At 38.8% G+C, this 18,956-nt stretch overlaps 1 long non-coding RNA gene across 1 annotated transcript; it reads right to left on the bottom strand.

The window, feature by feature from the left end:
* Positions 1–344: 344 nt before the first annotated feature.
* On the bottom strand, positions 345–17,340 carry LOC116986099. The gene is made up of 3 exons (XR_004415414.1): positions 17,231–17,340; positions 12,002–12,006; positions 345–355 (listed from the first exon to the last, which is right to left on the bottom strand). It is a non-coding gene; the product is annotated as an uncharacterized LOC116986099 (long non-coding RNA).
* Positions 17,341–18,956: the final 1,616 nt, after the last annotated feature.

The following is an 18,956-nucleotide window of genomic DNA, read 5'->3' as shown; positions in this document are numbered from 1 at the left end:
GTACACTTCATACATTTTTTGTGCTCTTGGATAGTTCTGTGGATATAGAGATGAAGGAATGCAAGGATCACTTGAAGTTAGAGAAATCAATATTCATACCGCTGGGTTGTAAGCTGCCCAAGCAAAATATGAGATGCTGTTCCTCCAATTTGCATTTGGCCTCACTCTGACAATGGAGGAGGCCTAGGACAGAAAGGTCAGTGTGGGAATGGGAAGTGGAATTAAAGTGTTTGGTAACCGGGAGACCAAGTAGGTCCAGGCGATTGAGCGAAGGTGTTCAGAGAAACGATCGCCCAGTCTACATTTGGTCTCACTGATACAGTAGATGAGGTTGGAGGAGAGGTCTCTTCCATTACTTTCATCCCTCACCCACCAAAGTCGTACCAGTTTCAAAGTCGTCTTGTTGAGTCTCATTGTCTGTCCTCATTCTCACCGAGCCCACAGCTAACAATGGCCTGTTTCCTTTATCATTGTTACATTTTTGCGATGCTCTCATTCATCTGTTCTATATCTCTCTAAATCACCATATATATCTCTCGTTTCCCTTTCCCCCGAATCTCAGTCTGAAGAAAGATTTAGACCCAAAATGTCACCTATTCCTTTTCTCCAGAGATGCTGCCTGACCGGCTGAGTTACTCCCGCTTTTTGTGTCTATCTTCGGCTTAAAACAGCATCTGCGGTTCCTTCCTACACAAGGTGATACTGTGGTTTCTTTTTTAAATTGCTATTTATGTTTCATAGCAATTTAATTTCCATAGTGATGGCGCATTGGGAACTGTGTAATGTGAAATTAACAATTGAGATTAGGCTTGTCAGTTTGTGGTTAGTGGCCAGGATGATAAGTGGCGCTGTATCTCAAACTAAGAATGCAAATATTCAGTTGTTATTTTGTCCAGTGGAAAAATGTTTGTGCTTTTGATCTATTTTGATTGTTAAGTAGAATTTGCCTTCCTCCCAGCCATGACTAGTAACTTAATGTTATCCCAAGTGCCAGCAGCAAAACTAAAGTCATTACTGGCAGTTGTTTTCTTAAGTATGCTGCTTAAGTTCCATATTCCATGCATATGAGATATTCATTTTTCATCTGGTGCCATGTGCTGTCTATATTGTGTGTAGGGACATACATCACATGAAACATATATATTGCAAGAATCCCTTTTTAAATCCTTGTGATGGCAGAAATGCATGGGCCAAAAGCCAATATTGAGGCCCAAAGCCTCGGCTGTCTAAAGTACAGTTCCTTTAAAAACATAACAAAAGCATCTGGTCATACAGATTTTTGACAGTTCTTGTCAAAGTTGTTAACATTGCTGAATCATAGCACTTAACAGTCATCAACCCAGATTATTTTTTCTATGGAACTAAACAAAATTCAAGGTCAGAGAATCAGGTAAACAGAATTATGTCCATGTTTATAAGTTTCACATATTGCCAATTGCTTCATAGGTTCAAACAATCTTCTGTTTTCTAGTTTTATGCCATGTCAAAAAGGTAACCAAAGATTAAAAAGTTTGCTTAAGTGAGTCGATGAGGCACAAAAGTTTGGCTTCCGAAGGAGAAGGAGGAGGAGGCAGTGGTGGGAGGGTGGTGGGGGAGGTTGTTGAGGCCGAGTGACGGGAGAAAGAGGCGGGAGCGGGCAGCAGACTAGTCACCGCCAACAGCAAGAAACAGCAGCAGGTGAAATGGGAGGGAGCCCCAGGATGACTGGGCGTGTACTGGTTGTGGCAGTGGCCCGAGAGAGCACTGTCCCCAGGGTCTACAATGTGAACCGCAACAACAGCCATGTAACCGGACCGTGCAGTGGGTGAAGAAGGGCTTAATGGTGTGCCTTGCGAGTCTGGGCTACGGCCGGAAGCCAGGACTCTAAATAGCCAGGGAGACTGTGCGAGACGAGGCATTGGCAACTCCATCCATTATATTGGAAGTCTGTTATAAAGAGGACCACTAAAACGAGGGTTTACTGTATAACCTTCAATGCAAATAAAATAAACACATTTATGAAACCACATACCCAGGTGCATACACATATCTTTTGGAAATTAAATTCACCTTTGTTTCTTTCAAAATTATAAACTGAAGCTCAGAACTTTAAAATCAAGAATGCAATCATCTAAAATTATCATTTCAAACCGATTTGTTTTGAGTTCTCTCATCCTTTTATGCTTTTGTAAATAGTTTGAACATCCTTTGTCCAAAGAAACAATATTGGCCTGAACTTTGCAGATGTAAGTGATGAGTTTACTGTTATTGCCTATGTTAATTAAGTCCGTGTTTTGAGATCAAGAATGAGTGCTTTCCGCTTCAGTTTTGTGACATTTGTAAGTAATGTCCAATGTGTAAATACAGCCACTTCCATAAGGAGGGCAGGAGTGCCTTATTTGGTCTTGTTACTGAAAATATTGTTAGCTTGCTTCTCCTACTAGTAGATTAGGAGGAATTGAAAGGATCGGTTAGATGCTATTTGCTGTCAGTTGTCCAGGTCTCAAAAGCATATATGAGAGTACCGCTGAAACTGCTATTACAATGGGTATTTTGCAGCAAACAATCAAATGCACAAATCCCGAAGCTGTTTTTCAATGATACATTGTGACCCTGCGTCTCCTGGACTGCAACCTTGACGTGGAGGAGAGGCTTGTGTACTCCAGTGATCCTGAGAGCTATGTCGGATGGGGTTTCATATCCCTGACAGGTTCAACCAAACCGGACAGGTCTCGGGTGAGGAGGCAGATAAAGCAGTCCCTGGTCCTCCAGGTTGGGGGTTGGGCGTGGAGTTAACGACCCCACATAGGAAAAAATGTGAGTTTCAGATACATTGACGAATGAAAACCAAATGACACACTTGGTTGAAGAAGGTGCCCCAGCGATGGGGAACACAACGCTTCCCATCCAAACCCGCAAGGGCGCTGGGAAGCTGGCACACCTTCTGACGACAAATAAATCCATCCTTGTGGGGACATGGAACATCCGAACCATGTTACAGGCTGGCAAGGCTGCCACAATTGCCAACAAAATGGTGCGCTAGAATCTCTTAGTCCTGGGCTTGGCTGAAACTTGATGGGCACACAGGTGATCAAATTGGTCAACGGGCAGTCCATTATCTACTCCCGACAGGAAGAGGAGGTAGCAAAGCATAGAAAATGGAGTTGAATTGGACACACCCACAGGAAACCTGTCACAAACATCCCCCGCAAGCCCTGAAATGGAACCCCCAAGGAAAAAGGAAAATAGGTCGCCCCAGGAACAGCTGGAGAAGAGGTGTCCAGACAGAAATGTCTGAGAGTGGGCTCAACTGGGGAGATCTCAAAATAACTGCCAACAACTGAGTGAGGTGGGGGACATTTGTCAATGGCCAATGCTCCCTAGAGGAGCAAAGGGCTAAGAAGAAGAAGAAGAATTGTGACCCTGGAAAGTTTTTCAATCTTCTCAATCAAAATTAGCAGAATTCACATCCCATATATCAATGTAATCTCAATTAAACGGACAGTGTTTCATTTACAACAGAGTTTCGTTTGAGCCTCACTGAGGTTCAAATGACAATAAATATTGTATTGTATTGTATTGTATTGTATTGTATTGTATTACAACTTCACAGCATTATTTGGTTTTCTTAGGCTGGTGAACTATTTTTGCTCCAATCAAACAGTGCTCAAACTTGAAATTTTCACCTGTTTTCAAATCCGTCCACAGCCCACCTCTTGTGTACCTCTGGGATCCTATTTTATTATATATGGTATGTCCGGAGGAGAATCAGTGTGTCGACGAACTTCAACAGCTAAAGTTTAGCTTAGAGAGCATATTGATTAGTAGCATCGCGGTCCGGTTCGATAACTCAAATACCCAGGAACGAAGAAGGTTGCAATTATAGATTTGATTCAGTATTATCTAACAATTTGATTTAGTTGTCCCTATTATGTTATCATTGATAACATAACAAATTCCCGATCTCTACTCAAGTCAAGTGTAACCGATACAATGAAAAGCATATAGTTAAAATGCTGGGTGTCCTGTAATCTGAAAATATGATAAAGATCTAACCAGATCAACCATGTACAGGAAGATTATTTAAGTTTACAACAAGATCTAGGTCCGTTGTCTAGGTTTAGTTATCTATAAACTAAACTAAAGAGTATTTTGTGCTTATTTGCTGCTAATATTTCTTAATAGAGTTTGTGTCTGAGTTAGAGTCAAAAGAGTTCTAGACTCATATATCACAGAAACAAGCTCTTCAACACCCACTGCATCATCCATTACACATTTACATTAACCCTATGCTTAATAATCCCACATTGTTCTTGATACATTCAGGGCAATTTTCAGTGACCATTAACCATCCAACCAGCGGAAACTAGAGCCTTGTGAGGGCTCATGGAGAGAACTTGCAAACGAACAGACAAATTCTGTGAGTCTGTAAATGCATCTGTTTGCCCTGTCAGACCCAAAGTGTTCAATTGTTTGACCAAGTCTGGTTATTTTCAGCACTAGAAAGGGTGAAAGAAGCTCTAGACTCTGAAAGTTGTGACAGATGATGCCTTTCATCTTTGTCATATCAATAAATTCACGTATTTGATGTGGAAATGCGGTAGGACAGGATGCTAGTTGGAAGAGCGTGTGACTGAAGGCTGCCTGTAGGAAATAACAACAGGTAATTACACTTTAAAAAAGCATTTGCTTCAACTCCCAGTGGTCAATGTAAGGCAACTAATATTGTGCACATTTGAACCAAAATAGACAAAAATAATAAAGAAAATTGGATAGTGCAGTTTGGCCAAGAATGGCAGAGTCTGTATGAGGATGAAATATAATTGCCAGCAGGTACCATGTCCAATTTACGAAATAGACATGCTGTGTAATTTATTGCATTGTTGATAACTGTTTTTGTTCCAGTGCTAATTCTTTATGTGGCACTAACGTGGATCAGGTGTGACTATTAAATGTTCTGAGTTTCAGGAAGTGGTTAATACAATCTGGAGAGAACCTAACAGGTCAGTTTTCCACGATAAAAAAGGAGTGGTTGGCTACGCCTGAAAGAAGTTAATTTATCCTCCGACTGCTTATGTTTCACCAGAAAGGAATCTTATGACAAACTGAAGATGAACAATCAGCTGTACATTTCTTTGGTTCAACACAGCAAACAAAGCGTCCTTTTTTCCTAACACGTACTCAGCAATGAGCTTTGTAACAGTAGAATAAGTCCAGATTTTAAACTGAACATTCTTTTAATGTCTAAAATTACAAACAAAACCTAAGAGCTAACAAAGGGCCATCGTGACGCAGACAAAGTTACAATCAATCCAAGTAACAAAAACTATTTCACATGCTGTTTTATCGGTGAATAGATGAATAATCATTTTATTAGGAGCAGGACAATTAGAGCAAGCGAAAGTTAAACGTGGAATCTAAACAAGCATGAATTTTCAGGAAATAGGACAAAGAGCTGATACAGCAATTTGTTGCGCTTAATGGGACCAACCGGTTTAGATTTCTCAACAAAATGATCATACATTACAGAAAAAGGCTTTTAGTGGTTTCTGTGAACAGGTACAAATGGTGTACAATTCCTGCTTATTAAGAACATCAAATCGGTAAAATAAAATCAATATTGATCAAGTTTAGTCTTGGATGCTAGTGTATCAGTAACCCAATTTAATCCATGTCTGATTTCATTTTACATTTAAGTCAATTTCTGTCTTGACGTGTACACTAATAATATCTATTCAACTTTGCAGATGTGCATTGAGTCACCATATGGACTGTTTTAAGGTGGGTCCTGACCTTCCTCTCAAAAATTTGTTTGGAATGTGAGAACCAGGTGTAGATATTAAGAAGGCATGAAACAATCCAGCTGCATTCAGATATCTTGGTATCATTTAGCAGCCAGTCTTGTTGGTTTCCTTCTCTGTCCTTAAATTGACAGCAGGAAGTTCTCCCCCAGGCCATTCCTAACCAAGATGATTGTTACTTCTATTAACTGTAATTTCTCCCCTGTTCTCCTGGTGTTTTTGGTTCATATTGAGTTATGATTCAATGGGAGCGAGGTGTTAATTCAAATGATTCAGATTGAGTTCACATTATGTATCAAGTGGATGCTTCCTACAGGAATTAATAGCATCAGGAGTTAGAATCTTGAATAATTATCCTATCTTTTCTTAAATAGGGATTGGGGGTCTAGGAGAATGATTTTCTGCCACTGCTCCATTTAAGAGGACCCAAACCGGTAAAGAGCAAGCTTAGGACTGTCTATGCATACCAGCTACCAGAGGTGGTTATTAAACATTAATTTAAAGCCCTTCATAAACTTTTCCTTAGCTAGTAATCCACTGACAGATTCCCAATAAGGCTTTCAGTTTCAGTTTAGTTTATTGTCGTGTGTACTAAGATACAGTGAAAAGCTTTTGTTGTGGGCTAACCAGTCAACGGAAAGGCAATGCATGGTTACAATCGAGCCATTCACAGTGTACAGATGCATGATAAAGGGAATAACATTTAATGCAAGATAAAACCAGTAAAGTCTGATCCAAGATAGTCTGTGGGTCACCAATGAGGTAGAAGATAGTAGTTGCCGCAGTCGCTGCCTCAAAAAGGCTGGCAGCATCATCAAGGACCCACACCACCCTGGCCACACACTCATCTCCCTGCTACCTTTAGGTAGAAGGTACAGGAGCCTGAAGACTGCAACAACCAGGTTCAGGAATAGCTACTTCCCCACAGCCATCAGGCTATTAAACTTGGCTCGGTCAAAACTCTGAACATTAATAGCCCATTATCTGTTATTTGCACTTTATCAGTTTATTTATTCATGTGTGTATATATTTATATAATGGTATATGGACACACTGATCTGTTTTGTAGTAAATGCCTACTATGTTCTGTTGTGCTGAAGCAAAGCAAGTGGGTGCAGAAAGGATCCAAGATAATGTTGATTGAATTGGAAAATGTGAGTTTTAAGGATAGATTGGATCGGCTGGGACTTTCTTACCTGGAGTGAAAGAGATTCAGGGGGTAGAGGTTTATGAAATTATGAGGAGTATGGACAAGGTGGATAGTTGCAGTCCCTTTTCTACGGTTGGGGAATCTAAACTAGAGAGGAAATGTTTAAGTTGAGGTGGAAAATAATTCAATTAGATTGAAGGAATAAGCTTTTCACACAGAGGTTGGTTTATGGAATGAGCTGCTAAATGAAGTGATAGAGGAAGATAACATGACCATTTTTAAAGATATTTGGATAGCTACATGGATAGAAAAATATTGGGAAAGATATGGGCGAAATGTAGTCAAATGGGGCTAGCTTAGATAGGCATCTTAGTTGGCATGGATGAGTTGCGCTGTGTGGCCTGTTTCAGTGCTGTTACCTCTTGAATTTATGTATCACAGGGCCCAAGGTACAGAGGTCAAATGCAAGAGAGGACCAGTTAAATAGCAGCACCTTGTCTCTCTCGGGATAGATACCCCTATCCTTGGAAAAAGACAATGATTATCCACCTTTTCTTTGCCTCACATAATTTTATAAACCTCTGTAAGGTCAGCCCTCAGGCTCCTTCAATGCAGGGAAAAAAGTCCCAGCCTATCCAATCTCTCCTTAAAACGCAAGCCCTGCAGTCCTGTCCATAACCTTGTAAATCTTTTCTGCACCCTCTCTTGTTTAAGCACATTAATCATATCACTTGGCGATGAGAACTGGACACACCACTCCATGTGCAGTCTCACCAAAGTCTTGTACAGTTACCACCTGATATCCCAACTCTTGTGCGGAAGGTATAGGTTGTTTTTGGAATGAAAGCAACAAAATATGTAGGTGCTCCAGCATGTTAGTGTCTGAGGTTTGACTTTCTTCTGCCCATACTATTCATACATTATTTATCTATGGTATCCAGTGAAAGATTTAAACTCTTCCATCAATTGTTCCAAAGTTTGTCATGGAAACAGACCCTTCAGCCCACACTGTCCCTCCCTATCATCAAACACCCATTAACACAAATGCTACACTTCATTCTTCCCTCATTCCCATCAACACTCCCCTAGATGTGATAACTCGCCCACACGTTGGGCAATTTTCAGTGCTCAACTAATCTAGCAATCTGCAAATCTTTGCAGCCACATTTTTACAATGATAACACCGGAGATCAAGATTGAACCAGGATCACTTGCTGTAACAGTGTATGCCATGCTCCAATACTATGTATGGGGTGTAGTGGAAAATCTGAGTGAACACACAGGATGTGCATTGTATGGCAGAAGGGGTAGAAGAAAGCAGAGTGAAGGTTGATGATATGGTTGCTGGGGAGATTTGAGGGAGAAGGTTGGTAGGTCGTGTGCAATGCATAATGTAAGATCTACATCAGGAGAAGTTAGCAATAAGTTTGAGTTCAATAAGCCTTTTGCATCCAGGTTTTGTAAGGTATGCCCTTCAAAATAATTATCTCCACAATGTCTTGCCCATGCTACCTAAAAACCTGGCAGAATCAATTCCTCCCTCCTTGAGTGTACTGTGTCCTTAAGCCTTCATGGCATTTTGGAATTGTGCACAGGTGAAATTAGTGACCACAGCCAAAGTGGTTTTCCCCATTGAAAGAAGTCAAATACCTTTGAATAGCACAAGTGATATACAATATTTTTGTACGAGCTGTCAATGGCAAAATGAATGATTTCCATTCAGTCTACCTATTCAATGTTGATTTAATGTAGGAACCAAATTTGGAGGAGCATGTGTTTGGAAGTGGGCTGCATGAGTAACACTTGGTGGACTGACAGGCTTGTTTCCATGCTGCATGACTCTATCACCGGGAAGCTGGCCCAAAACAACTCCCCCCTGCTCATTCCTTAGCTTTTGTGAGGTACCCACCCTTAAAACCTATGGTACAGCAAACCTTTCATTTTACTGGAGCTGATAGACCACAAAAGATATATCACATGCAGGCTCTTTCTACTACCACAGTCCCTGGAGTCAAATTTAGTACGATATGAAATGAGTTTATGCTCTGAACTCAATATTTATTGCGAAGTAGTCTGAAAACATCTGAACTCAGTTCACTCGTAACATTTAATAAAAGCTGGTATCAGTCGTTCATCTGCTTCCCAGAGACCGCTGTCAAATGCATGTCTCTTGAGATGAAGGACCAAATAAGCTGTTGCCAGTACAGGAAATGGATCACATCATTCTTTAAGAAATACAGATATGAATTACCCTGCATATGCTCAGAAAAATTGTCTAACATGTTTTAAATGGGCCTTAGGGTAACAGAATTCGTGATTTATTGTGCTGTCTTGCTCAATTAACATTTGGATAAGGTCACTGGAATATTATTTTGTCATGACATACTATGCACTATTGAAATCATATAAACTTGATGATAACTTAGTCTAAATCAGTGCTGGGAATTGAACTTGTTGTCTCACAACAAAGCAATGCAACCACTGCAGCTGAGTTAGTATGGTTTATTGGCTAATTCACTGTGGCTTACAACATTTGAATGATGGAGTCAATAAACATTGGCAAAAACAGCAGAATTAATCAAAGTTACCTTTTACGTTTAAGTGCAGTGCTGAGCAAACCTTTAGGTGCTTTACAAGAGCATTTACATTATAGAGTGCAAAAAGTAAAATACAGTAGTAAAAACAAAATGAAAATTATAAATGGAGGAAAAGCATCCATGGAAAGAGAAAAGAGTTAACATTTCACATCAACGACTGCATCAGAATTGATGAAAGGGTAGACACAAAATGCTGGAGTAATGCCCCTGTCCCACTTAGGAAACCTGAACGGAAACCTCTGGAGACTTTGCGCCCCACCCAAGGTATCCGTGCGGTTCCTGGAGGTTCTCGGAGGTTTTTGTAAGTCTCCCTACCTGCTTCCACTACCTGCAACCTCCGGCAACCTCCAGGAACCGCACGGAAACCTTGGTGCCCTAAGTGGGACAGGGGCATAACTCAGCGGGACAGGCAGCATCTCTGGATAAAAGGAATGGGTGATGTTTCGGGTCGAGATCCTTCTTCAGGGTGTTTAGAAATTTCCATAGAATTTTCTCTCATTCTAGAGTTTATCTACATGCAGCAGTAGATTTGTAGCATTTTAACACTTTTATTTCATTCAATTTTGTAAATAAGCAAGGCGCAATACTTATTTGAAAAAAACGATTGGAAGTGCTTAGTAGTGATTTGGTTACTTCTGCTAAATCCTCGTGTCCGGGAGATAGTTGTAGTAGCTTATGTATTAAAAACATTGAGGAGAAAGCAAGAAAATGTTCGCAGAGTTCACAACTATTGTTAAATATAATTCTGGATTTCTGCCTGCCTTTTTTTCAGTTGTCATTGGGAAATCTCTAGATGAGCATCATGAATAGGGTGCTCCTCTAGTGATGCTCATCTACTTATCCCACTCAGTGCATTTCCATGCAACCCAGCACAGTAAACTTCAAATGGTTTAGCCCTTATGTTTGGTTAATGCAGAGATTCACTGCTGAGGACACTTTATTTAATGGTGAACCCGGGGTCCAGGCATGCTGGATTAACTCAGCAGGACAGTCAGCATCTCTGGAGAGAGGGAATGGGTGAAGTTTCAGGCAGTTCCTTCCTTGCGTTTCAGGTTGATGGCCTTACATCAGATGTTAATGCCTCACAAGAGCTTGTCTCTTTGAACAGAGTTTGTCTCTTTCTGAAGAGAGAAACAGAATAACTGAAAAGTCACCAACATGAAACATTTTGTTTCTCTGCAACTGCTGTTGAAAGTGTTATGATTTCCAGTATTCTCTATCTTAATATTAGGCTCATGAAAACTCAGTTGAAATTCTTTGCAGCTTCAGGTTTTACCATTAAGCTAGTAGAGGAATTTAACTTTACTTTGGCAGGTCTGATTACCTCAGATTCAAACCAAATATAAGTAAAATGAACGATCTTCGATCTGAAACATTAGGCCTGTTTTTCTTTCCACAGATTATGTCTGACTTTTTCCATGCTTCCAGGTTTTTTTCTGATTTTATTTCAGATTTGCAGCATCTGCATTTTTTTATTTTCAATTATACAAGTGCTTTCATTATGTAAAAATAAATACAATTTCATAATATTGTGTGTGTCTAGCAGTAACTAATAGTGTAATGCAACCTTTTATTTTCTCTGGATTAGTGTTATGTTTCAATGCATCTAATGTTTGTAATGTGGCTGCTTAGTTGTTGGTGGGTGGTTTAGTAATCTAACTCCTTATAATTTAATGGTATTATGCATCCAAGTTTCTGGCAAGGAGGGAACTTTTGATCTGAAATGATAATTTGACTCTGAATGAGAATGACTTTGAATCGGAATCTAAATGCCCTGTAACATTCTTCTCACCTATAAAATGATTAACTACCAAGTTTCTGTTCATTATTTATGTGTAAATACTTTGTTCTACTAACTACAAATTCAATGTAAATTAAACAGTTGATTTACTGGAACTTCAGAATGGATGTATAGTGTTTGGCAAATTTGAAGACTAAATTCTTTATTACAACTGAGGTTATGGGCTAAACATTTAATGCCATCTCATGGGTCAGTGAAAGGTATTTCAGTTGTGATTTTAAAACCAAATCTGTTTTGATGGAAAACGTTGAATCCATTTTTCTTGCTGGATAAACAATGATATAGTTGTCATCAAACACATTTCTGGTTTTATAACTATTTTCTTTTTGGCCAACATCACAATTGGCATCTGTCTGATTTTATCTTGCAGGTTTTGGCTTTCATCTTTATTCTTTCTGTCTTTAGGAAAAGCGCATAGTGTTATGGAAGTCTGTGGGAAAGTTTGCAGAGCCCTTAACAAGCAAGTTTTATAGAGGTTGTAATTGAAATGATTTCATACTGTGGAGGAAATGGATATGGAGGATGAAACCCTACTGAGAGGTGTGCTCTGGTCTGAGTGAATGTAGATACAATCAGGTCTATCAACATCCCATGAAATGTTATCATTTTGTTCCCTTATGAGCCATCCAGGAAGACTAAACACAATGAACTCAACTTGCACTGATCGCTTAACTTTATCTATCATTTCATCTGTCCATGCTGCAGGATATATGTCAAGGTTATTTATGCGATGAACGATGCTGTTATCCTATAAAGTACCTTTTGTGTCTTGTATATTTGCCTACTCTCGGTCATTTCTAAGTTATGCCATGGCCTTGAGCCATGAAGCCTTTTGTTATTTGCTTTCTTCTATCACACTGCTGAGCTCCATGTGCACACTATGCTGTGCATAGATTAATGTGTTGCTAAGTGCTCAGTTATCTAACTTATTTTCTTTCTCCTCACCATCAATTCTTTGAGCAAATAAAAACACAATAAGAGAGAAATGTGATCAATTCTGTTTCAGAGATTTCCTTGGATGATTTTAGATGAAAAACGCTGAAAGAAAATATAATTCCATTTAAAAATACAGAAGCTAGGAACCCGCTTTAAAAAAAGCTAATTGATTGGAAGTTCAAATGAAGTTCAAAGTATTAATTTTTGCCTAGCATTACAGGTACATGACTTGGGTTTGCAGTCATTTTTGATTGTCCTTGATGTGAGTCTATGTTCGTGAATACAGCTGTTTAAATACACCTCCAAAAGTGTATTTAAGCGTATTAGTGACATTGGGAATCCGGCACACTTTAATGCTTACATTGTGACTGTGAGGGCCAGTGGAACTGCTCTTTCATAATCTCAAGGATAAAAATATCTAAGGCATTACAATTCCTTTTACAGTTGTTCAGGTAATTTGTGAAAAAAATATATTGTCAAGCTGGCTTAATAGTGCCATACTAAGTCAGGATATAAATTAATTCCTTGATGACTTCATAAAAATACTTTAGCGGGTCCCAGCTCACAAATGATATCCAGTTGTTTTTAAACATATCAGGGAGACAATAGATATCGGTCAGTTTTGTGTATCATTGGACTGTCAGAAAATCATTTCTGTCCAAATGATGGGCTTAGTTTCGGTCTGATTTATGGTTTCCCCTTCCACGATTTGTATAGATACTACAATTAGTTATCCATCATCATTTTTTTCTTATAATATTTAAGGTTAACACCACGTGCTTTCAAAAAATAGCATTCAGAGTCATTATTTCCCAATCTAAAATGCTCCTTGGTCGGAGGCAATTTCACCATTGCAAAGCAGTTTATTGGCCCAAGATAAATCTAATAGTTTTCAAAAGATAATCTGCCCACTCTCATTTCAGTAGAAGGTGCCCATATTATTGGACTGGATTTTACAGACATGGGTTCTCCACTTGCATTCTCCAGTGCCTCGTGTTACCCTATCTGATGCTGAAGGCTTGTCTTACTGGTTTGTCGTAACATTGAAATGATACTGCAAGATCCTCAGCAGCACATGATCCAATATCAAAAACAAGATGAGTAGGAAGTAACTGCAGATGCTGGTTTACACCGAAGTTAGACACAAAATGCTGGAATAACTCAACGGGACAGGCAGCATCTCTGGAGAGAAGGAATGGTTGACGTTTTGGGTCAAGACCCTTCTTCAGACTGAGAGTCAGGGGAGAGGGAGTCTAGAGATATAGAAGGATAAGGTGTGAAGATGACAGATCAAAGCAGATGGCAATAAGGAAATGTAGAATGGTTCATTGTTAGCTGAGGGGAAGGTGGGGAAAATAAGATATTGTTCATGAATGGCACCAGACATCATGCAAGTCCAAAATAGTGAAATTATTAATTGAAAAAGGGAAAGCATTCAACATTGCTGGAGGTTTTTCCATGTAATTTCATGGTAATTTGATGCTGTTTTTGTACATTTCATTTTTAAGAACACTATACGTATTTCCTCTTTAAGGTGGGATCTAATTAACCCACATTGTTAACTGATATTGGTGTGATATGATTAACCATTTTTTAAAGAAGGCAAAGCTTCCTAGCAGAAGCCAAAAATCAAAGCAGCACTTAAAGGCGGGAAGTTCCAAACTGAACAATCATAGTCATAGAGTCATACAGCGTGGAAACAGGCCCTTCGGCCCAACTTTCCCACACTGGCCAACACGTCCCAGCTACACTAGTCTCACCTGCCTGTGTTTGGCCCATATCCCCCCAAACCTGTCCTATTCATGTACCTGTCTAATTGTTTCTTAAATGTCGGGATAGTCCCTGCCTCAACTACCTCATCTGGCAGCTTGTTCCATACACCAACCAAAGTTAACCAAAGTGAAAAATGTAACCCTCAGATTCCTATTAAATCTTTTTCCCTTCACCTTAAATCTATGTCCTCTGGTCCTCTATTTACCTACTCTGGGCAAGAGACTCTGTGCATCTACCCGATCTGTTCCTCATTCCAATCAAAAATGAAGAAAGCATGAACCATTCTAAAACCATAACAGACACGACTCCCCACTCTGTCTACTCCTACCTGGCACAGAGTTGAAGAACAGATGGGGACTGTATTCAGATTGGGTCAGTATCTGTTCAGATAGTGACCGTATCTATTAATTTGCTTCATTGAGTTGCCACTCCAACATGAGACTCATTGAACCATCCAGCAATGGAGAGCTGATTGTCAGTTGGATCAATAACAATGATGAGATAAAGTGCAGGAAGTAGATCAAGATCCTAGCCCTTAAAGGTGAAAGAGTTGGTTGTTGACCGAATGGGGTTAGGTTAGGTAAGGGGGAGGTGCAGTGAGACCTGGGTGTCCTTGTACACCAGTCACTGAAAGTTGGCGTGCAGGTACAGCAGGCAGTGAAGAAAGCTAATGGAATGTTGGCCTTCATAACAAGAGGATTTCAGTATATGAGTAAAGAGGTTCTTCTGCAGTTGTATAGGGCTCTGGTAAGACCATATCTGGAGTATTGTGTACAGTTTTGGTCTCCTAATTTGAGGAAGGACATCCTTGTGATTGAGGCCGTGCAGCGTAGGTTCACGAGATTGATCACTGGGATGGTGGGACTGTCATATGCGGAAAGGTTGAAAAGCCTAGGCTTGTATTCTCTGGAGTTTAAAAGTATGAGGGGGGATCTTATAGAAACATATACAATTATAAAAGGACAGGACAAGCTAGATGCAGGAAAAATGGTCCCAATGTTGGGCGAGTCCAGAACCAGGGGCCACAGTCTTAGAATAAAGGAGAGGCCTTTTAAGACCGAGGTGAGAAAAAAACGTTTTCACCCAGAGAATTGTGAATTTGTGGAATTCCCTGCCACAGAGGGCAGTGGAGGCCAAATCACTGGATGGATTTAAGAGCGAGTTAGATATAGCTCTAGGGCTAGTGGAATCAAGGGATATAGGGAGAAGGCAGGCACTGGTTATTGATTGGGGATGATCAACCATGATCACAATGAATGGCGGTGCTGGTTCGAAGGGCCGAATGGCCTCCTCCTGCACCTATTTTCTATGCTTCTATGTTTCAATGAGATGCACATAATCCAGTCCTCGTCAATTTATAAATTGCTTTTATTGAAATTTTCTTTTTTATTAAAGCACAGAGCTAGTATTATTTTTTTTATAAGGCTATGGAAGTCTTTAGAGGGTTAGCCACGCTAGTGTGGCTATCACTAACTACACTGATTGTAGATGGGTTTTTTTTCTTTTCTTTGCAATCCACTACCCATCTATTTTTCTACTTTTTCTACTTTTCTCTTAACTACAACTTAAATATAATTATAAGTTTATTTTAAGGAGATATGTTCGGGATGAAGACATTGAATCTAAAATACATCTATCCTGTGTTCGGGTGCAGGGGCGGAAATCCCGGGGGGCAGGGGATCCCCCCCAAGTTTTTGTAATCCGGATTTTAAAACACGGTGAAATCTCCGCAAGAGGGGTGGGGCTGCACGTCTCCACATCTACAGACATTATATAATTATGCTTTCACTCAACAGAAACTGCCAGAAACTTTAAACGAATCAACAATAACACTTATACCAAAAACGGATAAGGATCTTGAGGATCCAGGTTCATATAGAGCAATAGCTCTTTTAAACACTGATCAGAAGATATTAACTAAAATTTTAGCCCATAGATTAAGTTTAGTGATTCATAAATTAATACATCCCGATCAAACAGGTTTTATCCCAAAACATTATTCATTTTATAATCTGAGACGATTATTTAATATTATATATTCAAATAGAATAGCTAATGTAGATTTAGCAGTCATCTCGTTAGATGCTGAAAAAGCATTTGATCAGGAATAATGGCCCTATCTATTTTCGGTGATGGAAATTTTTCAACTGGGTGAGAAGTTTTGTACAAGGGTTAAACTCCTATATACTAACCCAACAGCTAGAATATTGACAAATCAAATGTTATCACCCAAATTCAATTTGTCTAAAGGTTGTAGACAAGGATGCCCATTATCTCCATTATTATTCGCCATAGCTATCGAACCACTTGCAGAAAATGTTAGAGCCCACCCAGAAATTTATGGGTATAATACTAAAGATACAGTTAATAAAATGTCTTTATATGCAGATGATGTATTACTATACATTACAAACCCAGAAACTAGTATTCCAAATTTACTGAACCTTATAACTCAATTTGGCTCATTCTCAGGATATAGAATTAATTGGAATAAAAGTGAAATGATGTCAATAACGGAACTAACCCCACATACATTGCAACAATCTCCTTTTAAAATAGTCTATGAAAAATGTAAATATCTTGGAATTAATGTGACTAAGAAATAACTTCTTTATTTAAATTAAATTTTCCTCCTTTAATTAATAAACTGCATAAGAATATTCAGTATTGAAAAACACTTCTCATCTCAATGCTTGATAGAATTAATGCCATAAAAATGATTTTCCTTCCACAATTACTGTACTTATTTCTATCAATTCCGATATATCTCCCAAATTATTTTTTTTTTAAACTTGATTCTATTGTTACAAGTTTTATTTAGGATTACAAGAACCATAGAATAAGTAAAAAACATTTATGTAAATCCAAGATGAATGGAGGATTAGTCTTACCAAATTTTTAATTTTATTTTTGGGCAGTTAATATTAAAAATATGAACTTCTGGTTGGAAGATATGGATCAACAACCAAACTGGTTAAAGATGGAAAAGGAAGATTGTTTACTTTTTGAAATTGGCTCGATCTTGTTAACCCCTACAAAATTGAATAAAAAACTTATAGTGAAAATCTGGTAATATATAGTGGTATACGAACTTGGAAACAATTAAAAATGACTTTAAAATTGGCTAATTTATCACTCCTTCTCCCCATTGTAAACAATCCTTCATTCTCCCTACCTTCCTTTTTCTCTCTACCTTCTCTCTATAGCTCTATCTTTCAAAAAAATCTATAAAAAATAAACAGAAGCAGTGTTAATATGTAACTAGTAAACAAATTGTGTTTTGGTTATGATATGTATATGCTTCTAATAAAAAAATATGGAAAAAAAAGAATTCTATTGATTTGTTTGGGACATATGACAATAACCTCTGACCTCTGACTCCTCAACCATTCACATCTTTCACATGACATTGCTGGAGGTGCTGCCACACACTCTTGCACTTGATTGTAATCAAGCAAAGTCTCTTCCTTGTTCAAAAGGGCTCCTCCTCCTCCTCCCCTTTTCCTTCTTTCTACCCCCCCCCCCACCCCCCATCAGCCTGAAGAAGGGTTTCGGCCCGAAACGTCGCCTATTTCCTTCGCTCCATAGATGCTGCTGCACCCGCTGAGTTTCCCCAGCAATTTTGTGTACCAAAGTCTCTTCCTTCACTGGATAGCACACAACAAAAGCTTTTCATTATACACGTAATAATAATAAACTAAACTAAACTAAACTGATTAGTTTCATTGTTGCACTTTAATATTGTTTCGACTACTTTGGATTGTACTATTCTGTATGTTTTATCATTTCCGTCAGTTTGCTATTTACACTGTCATTTTCATGTGAATGGGGAATTTCACTGAACCCTGGTGCATATGAAAATATACTAAACAGGCAATCTGTATAGTAAAAGGAATAGAACAAGCTATTTGTAGGCACTTTGAAGACTTCTGCATAGGTAAGTCTGTAAAAGGGTCTCTACCCAAAACGTCACCTATTCCTTTTCACCAGAGATGCTGTCTGACCCGCTGAGTTGCTCCAGCTTTCTGTGTCTATCTGCCTTTGACTACACATGTATGGAAGTCCTGAACTTAATACCATTTGATTGAGCAAGTGCCAGCCAATCAAAGCAGAGTTGTTGGCATTTACCACTAAAATATGCGTTATTGATTTACCAGCTTGGGGATGCATATATTTATTTAAACTTGATGAGATGAATTGACAAAGCTTCTTGTAGAGTAAACATTTAGGCAATAGCTTAATGAATACAAATAATTATTACCACTGATGTTTATAATGAAAGCTTCCATCACTGAATTAAGGGGAAGCACATCTGAAAAGCAGATGTTTCTGAGAATCTTGGCTCTGTTGGAAACTCAACGGAGTGGAGTTAATATGTTTGGCTAGTCTCTAGTTCTTCTGTTCTCTATTTTCGGTCAGTTGATCCGTCTAAGATACTGTCAAAATCAAAAATGCAGTAAGGTGATAACAAGTCTGTCACTTTGCATGAAGTTAAACAAGAGATTGAAAGCTGAAGTTGTAGATGTGAAGTGAATTATTCCTGATAATTCAGTGGCTGGCAAACTAAGCATGAATTGTAGCCAGTCTGACCACTCAAAATGCAATTCCCTGTGGGAAATATCCCACAAAGGAGTGGTAAAACTAAACTTCCAGGAGTTGAGATGGCCGTTTGCAATGTATTTTCAAGAAAAAACACATAAGAAAAATATTCCCATCATTGTTTTAATTGGCAGTATTTCCACTAAACAAGCACACAGAGCCAAAGGAGTAGTACTAGTTCAGCACTATCCTTAATTGCCAAATATACCAATAAATAGAATAGATTCTACAGTTTTTTTCCCTTCTCCATTAATGGGTGTAAAATTCTTTGTAAGTCATGCAACTTAAATCGGTAAAAATATGCCATTCGTTACATTGAT

This window comes from Amblyraja radiata, chromosome 23 (assembly GCF_010909765.2).
Source record: "Amblyraja radiata isolate CabotCenter1 chromosome 23, sAmbRad1.1.pri, whole genome shotgun sequence".
NCBI lineage: Eukaryota > Metazoa > Chordata > Chondrichthyes > Rajiformes > Rajidae > Amblyraja > Amblyraja radiata.
This window is presented reverse-complemented; position numbering and strand designations above follow the sequence as displayed.